The sequence below is a fragment of the Hemitrygon akajei genome, chromosome 29 (genome assembly GCF_048418815.1).
Source record: "Hemitrygon akajei chromosome 29, sHemAka1.3, whole genome shotgun sequence".
Classification (NCBI taxonomy): Eukaryota; Metazoa; Chordata; class Chondrichthyes; order Myliobatiformes; family Dasyatidae; genus Hemitrygon; species Hemitrygon akajei.
In genome coordinates, this window is record NC_133152.1 from 40116670 (window position 1) to 40123544 (window position 6875).

Sequence of the window (6875 nt, forward strand, 5' to 3'; positions counted from 1 at the left end):
GTCTCCTTGTCACTCAGGAGTTACCGTTGTAAACTCAGCCAGCTCCACCATGGCACAAGCATCCCCACCATCAACTTACTGCCCTTTACACCGCTGACATTTCGAGCAGCAGTGATGTTCCTCCATCTCCCAGATGTTGTACAGTAGCTTTCTCTCAGTTTTCACTACCGTCAGTCATGCAAGTCCCGGATGGAGACTCAGGAATACCGTCACACTCAGACGTAGAAGGACTCTTTACTGTTTCCATAACAGTTTTGTTTTACCAGTCAGGGTTGTTAGCCCTGAGCTGAATCCCTGAACCTGGAGGACCGGTCGACCACTCTTAGTCTGGCCTCTACCCTTTGACCTGTTCGGCATGGGTGACCCTACCAAGAGCCAAAGCAAAAAGCCCTGACTCCAGCCAACATAGCTCTCTGGGTCACTGAGGCACGCGAGCCTCCAAACCCAATGGCAAGTTTGTGGTCCTCTTGGAGGCCCCACCATGGAAGACATCCACAAAAATGTAGTGCCTTGAGAAGGCAGCATAATCATTAAGGACTATTACCCAGGACATGCCCTCTCAGGGAGGAGTAGAGGAGCCTGGGGATGCACATTCAATGTTTTACCAACAGCTTCTTCACCTCTGCCATCAGATTTCTAAATGGTCCATGAACCAAAGAACACCACCTCACTATTTAGCCCAGTTCCAAGCCTTCACATGTGGCTTAGCTACTAAGCCCAGTAGAACCATTTCTACTGATGGGAGAAGGAGCAAAAGTGGGTTACTGGCAGCTTAAGACCAGTCACTTCGGGCAGACGGGGCTAGTCAGCCGTGGTTGGCAGCTCACCGAGGAGAAGGAAAACTCTGGTCTCAAACTTCCACTGCCTTCTGGCTACACACAGTCATGGGGAAGGCTTCAGGGGTAAAATGCAGGGAACAATCCAGAGCTGGAGTCCCTAAGGCAACCCTATGTTGGACTCAACGCTGACTGGCAACTCCTGTGATGCTGCTGATACCAAACTGTATCAATCTCTGCCGTTCCTTTGGGCTCATCAAATGAGTGGAGAGGGGAAGCCTGCTACATGGACAACAGCTTGCCATCCATATTGTACTGCACAGGCATGCGTACCTAGACAGCTAGGACGCAACATTCATGGTTGACCGCGACCAACAGAGGCCTCAGTTATTTCTTATTTTTAAATGCATTGCGTTGTTCTGCTGCCACAAAACAATAAATTGTACTGAATATGTCAGTGATGATAAATCTGATTCTGATTTACTTTTCTCCCACTTACCAAAGAAGTGGTTTTGGTGGGTTAATTCTCCTCTCGAAGGGTGGTAGGGGAGCTAGAAGCTGAGAAGACTGAAGGAAGGAGAGTACAGGTTATGGGGAAATACAGTCATTAGGAAGATAGGATTGATGAGATTGCTCCTAAGGCTGGCAGGGACTTGATGAGCCAAGTAGCCTCCTTCCATGTTATAAGGAAACATGGGAAGGGATTTTTGAGATTGACTTTGATCTTTCCTCTATTTTGATGAAGGAATTCTTTTCCCCACCAGTATCGGATGTGGAGGAAGCAGTCAGACAAGGTAGAGAGGTGCTGGTAAAGTAGAACACGAGGAAATCTGAACTAAGTTAGAACACAAGGAAGTCCTGATGAAGGGTCTCGGCCCGAAACGTCGACAGCGCTTCTCCCTACAGATGCTGCCTGGCCTGCTGCGTTCCACCAGCATTTTATGTGTGTTGCTGGTAAAGTAGAGCTGGGTCTCATCAGAGCATGTATGGAAACCCAGGCTCTGTTGACCGATTCTATTGCTGAGGATCTGAATGTGGTTAAGAAGCACAGGGACAACGTGGACAAGGAGAGATCCTTTGGGCTGTTGGATTCCAGGGGTAAGCACGTGGGACTGGAAGGGAGCCTACCACAGCTGATTCTTTGCTAAACTTGGAGAGATTAGGATGGATCACAGTGAGGAAAGATGCAGGATCACAACAAGAGATGTGAATGTTCTGGAGGATATTGTCACCTTTTTTCCCTCTTCATCTTCTGCTTAGACTTAACACCATAAGCCAAAGGAACAGAATTAGGCCATTCAGCCCACAATCCTGACCCACCATTTTGTCATGGCTAATTTATTTCTAAGCTCAACCCCATTCTCCTGCATTCTCCCCATAATCTTTGATGGCTTAGGTAGTCAAAAACCTATCAATCATCACTTTAGATATACACAATGACTTGGCCTCTACAGAATTCACAGATTCACCACCCTCTGGCTAAAGAAATTCCTCCTCATCTCTGTAATAAATGGACATCCTTGTATTCTGGGGCTGTGCCCTCTGGTCTTGGACTCTCCCACTACTGGAAACATTCTCTCTTTGTTGGCCGTTCAATGTTGGATGGTTTCCATGAGATCTTCTCTCATTCTTCTAAGCTACAGTGAGTACAATCCCAGGGACATCAAACGCTCCTCATATATTAACCCTTTCATTCCTGGGATAATTCTTCTGAACCTCCTCTAGACACTCTCCAATACAAACACAGTACTCCAAATGTGGTCTAACCAATGCCTTATAAAGCCTTCCTTCAGCCTTTTGGGTTGGAAATGACTTGCTTCCAGTTCAGTTCAATATCAGGGTGATATATGGTGACGTACACTCAGTGGCCACTTTATTAGGTACACCAGCTCGTTAATGCAAATATCTAATCAGCCAATCATGTGGCAGCAACTCAATACATAAAAGTATACAGACGTGGTCAAGAGGTTCATTAGTTGTTCCAACCAAATATCATAATGGGGATGAAATATGATCTAAGAGTGGCCGGACTGGTTCAAACTGATAGGAAGGGGACAGTAATTCAAGTAACTACACATTGCAACAGCGGTGTGCAGAAGAGCGTCTCTGAACACACGACACATTGAACCTTGAGGTGGATGGGCTACAGCAGCAGAAGACCAGGGACAAGCTCTCAGTGGCCACCTTATAAGGTACAGGAGGTAGCTAATAAAGTAACCACGCAGTGTATGTGTACATTGTAATAAATTTTACTTTGAAGTTTGGGTCTGTGAGAGGGAGTGCCCCTTCTGCACTTGAAGGCCTTTGTGCACTGTCAGTGCAAGACCTGAAGTTTCACAGTAGTTTCATTCTGGATTTTCCTTCTCCGCTCTGAGCAGAGGTACTCAAACCTACACTCACACACACCAAGTTGATCCATTTCTACAGAACTTTTAGTTATGGCTAGATAATTGGGTGCTCGAAATAGTTACCAGAACATGTGCTTCCCTGAATCACGATCCAAGTGTGACTAATGTGACAGCTCGGCTCAGCTGGCAAGCCATTCTCCTCTGACTCATAAAGTTGTGGCTTCCCATCCCACTTCAAGGAAATTTCCTGGTTTGCCTCTACGTGCCACTCTCGTGGAGTCTTGCCTTGCCGTTGATGTTGCCTTAAGGGTGCGATGACAATTAATGGGACATGAAAGGTTCTACGGTGTTTATTTCTCAGGTACGTCATCTGGACATGACCTCACTGCCTTCCCTGGGAGCTTGCCTTCCATAAGCAGGCTGCAGTACTTCAGAAGTTCCTGCCCTGATGAGATTTCAAGAACTGTGGAGCACTTTGGGATGAATTGGGACTTCAGACTTCAAGAACCATCGTCTTTACCTCTCTTTTCAACAAGATTACGAGCAAAATCTGATCAAACATCCAAGTTCATAGCTCCCTGAAAGTGGCTACACAGGTTGGTAGAGTGGTTAAGGAGGCATATGGCATGATTGCCTTTATTAGTTGAGACGTTGAGTTCAAAGGTCAGGAAGTTACATTCCAACTTTATAAAACTCCAGTGAGGCCGCACGTGGAGTACCAGAGGGAATGTGTGAGAGGGGCTCATTTCAAAGGAGACGCAAGGGGCAAGTTTTTTTTACACAGTGTTGGGTCCACAGAATGCGCTGCCTGGGGTGGTGGGAGAGGCAGATAAATTAGGGGCTTTTAGGAGACGTTTAGAAAGGCACATCAATGTGAGGAAAATGGAAGGATATGGATGTTGTGTAGGCAGAGGGATTAGTTTAATTAGCCACTTGATTATTAATTTGTTTGGTTTGGCACAACATTGTGAGCCAAAGGGCCTGTCCTTAAGCTGTACTGTTCTACGTTCTATAAGTGTGTGAGTAACCATTAGGAGTTTTGATGAAGGGTCTCAGACTGAAATGTTGATTATTTATTCCCCTCCATAGATGCTGCCTGACCTGAGTTCCTGCACCATTTTGTGTGTATTGCACTAGATTTCCAGCATCTTCAGAACCTCTTGTGTTTGTCCTTCTTTTGCCCCCTTCTATCACACCATACCCATCTATTTCCCTGTCACTTTAACCTTGTCGCAGACCAGTACAACATCCCGCTCATGGGACCTGAAATGTCGACTGTTTATTCCTCTCCATAGATGCTGCCTGACCTGCTGAGTTCCTCCAGCACTTTTTGTGTGTTGCTCCAAATTCCCAGCATTTGCAGTAACACTTGAGTTTATGGTCAGACCAACCTTGTCGTAGAAGGCGTAATTGATGGTCATAGGAAATTCCATCAGTCTCTCCCTCAGATTATGAAAATGCACGAATGGAGTTGAGTTGTAGACTTATACTACACAGAAACAGACCCTTCAGCCCATCTGATTCATGCCAGTCAAGATGCCCATCCAAACTAGTTCCATTTATCTGAGTTTAGCCCGTATCCCTCTCAACCAGGGGTCCCAACGTGGGGTCTATGGACCCCTCAGTTAATGGTAAGGGTCCAAGAGTTTGAGAACCCTTCCTCTAAATCATGTCCCTGTCCAAGTTTCTTTTAAATATTGACAAGGTAATGTCATGGTTAGCATGTGTTATTACAGAGCCAGTGACCCCGGTTCAATTCCTGCTGCTGTCTGTAAGGACTTCGTATGTTTTCCCTGTGAATTGTGTGGGTCTCCTCTGGGTGCTCCAGTTTCCTCCCACAGTCCAAAGACGTACCAGTTAGTAGTTTAATTGGTCATTGTAAATTGTCCTGTGATTAGGCTAGGGTTAAATCAGGGGGTTGCTGGGTGGTGCAGCTTGTTGGGCCCAAAGAGTGTGTCCTGTACTGTATCACTAAATAAAATAAAATGCTGTTAATCTACAGTCCTGTACAAAAGCCTTAGGCACATATATATAGCTAGGGTGCCCAAGACCTTCACACCGTACTGTAGTAAATTTATGTTTCGCACTGGACTGCTGCAAAACAAAAATTCATGGCATATGTGAGTGAGGATAAACCTGATTCTGATATGGGTCTTTACTGTGGACTGAGAGTGGGAAAGGGGGCAGGGAGAGGGGAATCATGGTTGGGAAAAGGGGAAGAGAAAGGGGAGGGAGTGGGAAGCACCAGAGAGGCATTCTGTAATGATCAATAAACCAATTGTTTGGAATCAAATGACCTTGCCTGGTGTCTCAGGGCTGGGTGTGTCTCCATCCCGTGCCAATCCTCATCCCTGGCACTCCTTCGCTACCAACCATAGCAATCCACCCTTGCCAATCCCAACATTGTTTGCTCCCGCCAGATTTACAAGCTTGTTTTCTGATCCATGTTGACAAATACAGTTCTGTGCAAAAGTCTTAGGCACCATTGTTTTATATATATATATATATATAGGTATCCATGTGCCTGAGACTTTTGCTCAGTACTGTACTTGTCTCAACCACTTTCTCTAGCAACTCATTCGGTATAAAAACTATCCTATGGGTTAAAAAGTTGACTCTCAGACTTATATTAAATCTTTCCCCTTTTACATTAAACCCATGCCCGCTAGCTTTTGATTCTGCAATACTGGTGAAATGACTGTGTCCATTCACCCGTTCTATGCCTGACATGATTTTTCATACCTCAGCAAGGACATCCCTCATTCTTTTATACTCTGATGAGTAAAGTCCTAGTCTGCTCAATCTCTCTCTGTAACACAGACTCTCATGTCCTTGCAACATCCTGGTAAATCTCCTCTGCACTCTTTCTAACTTCATGGCATCTTTCCTAGAGCAGGACAACCAAAGCAGAACCCAATATTCTAAAGCAAATCTCAAAATTCCAAAGCTGAACCCAATATTCCAAAGCTGAACCCAATATTCAAAACTTAATGTAAAATGTTGAGTTATAAACTCTTTGCATATTTGTGATGAGGTTGTTACAATATCATGGCTTGGTATTTTACAGGGAAATTCAGAAGTGTCGTTCCATTTAAAGCACATAGGGATGCAGCAAGGACTGGATTCTCTTTGGCCCATTTTGGCGGTGTGACATTGGAACACAAGTTGAAGTTGATTTTTTGATGGGTATCTCCAACGTGGGCAGCATCCATCATCAAGGACCCTCACCATCCAGGACCCGCCCTTATTGCTACCATCAGGGAGGAGGCACACAAGACCAAGGTCACAAACTCAACATTTTAGGAACAGCTTCTTCCCTTCCACCATCAGATTTCTGAATGGACAATAAACTCATGATCACAACCTTTGTATTGCTTATACATTTTATTTTATTATAAGATAGTAATTTGTACGTTTTGCACTGTACTGCTGCCTGGGATAATAAACCTGACTTTAAATCTGATTCTAGTTCTGCTCCTATATCTCAAGGTCTATGTCTCCTGGTCATGGATGAGTGAAAAGGATGCCTCAGAGTTCCTGAGGTTGGAGAAGGTGGGGAAATTCAGATTTATTTACAGTATCACGTGTACATTGAAACATACCGTGAACGTATCATTTGCATTAGCAACCAACACACCCAAAGACGAGCTGGGGGCCCCTCACAAGTTTTGCCACACATTACACACCAGCATAGTGCTCCCACAATGGGAACCAAGTTAAGTGGACTTCCCCAGACTGCTGTACCTTTTCC

The 6875-nt window shown here is 45.0% G+C and overlaps 1 long non-coding RNA gene across 1 annotated transcript; it reads left to right on the top strand.

Moving 5' to 3' along the window:
- The first annotated feature begins 3350 nt into the window (after positions 1 to 3350).
- On the top strand, positions 3351 to 6587 carry LOC140718572 (uncharacterized). The gene is made up of 2 exons (XR_012096734.1): positions 3351 to 3720; positions 6192 to 6587. It is a non-coding gene; the product is annotated as an uncharacterized lncRNA (long non-coding RNA).
- Positions 6588 to 6875: the final 288 nt, after the last annotated feature.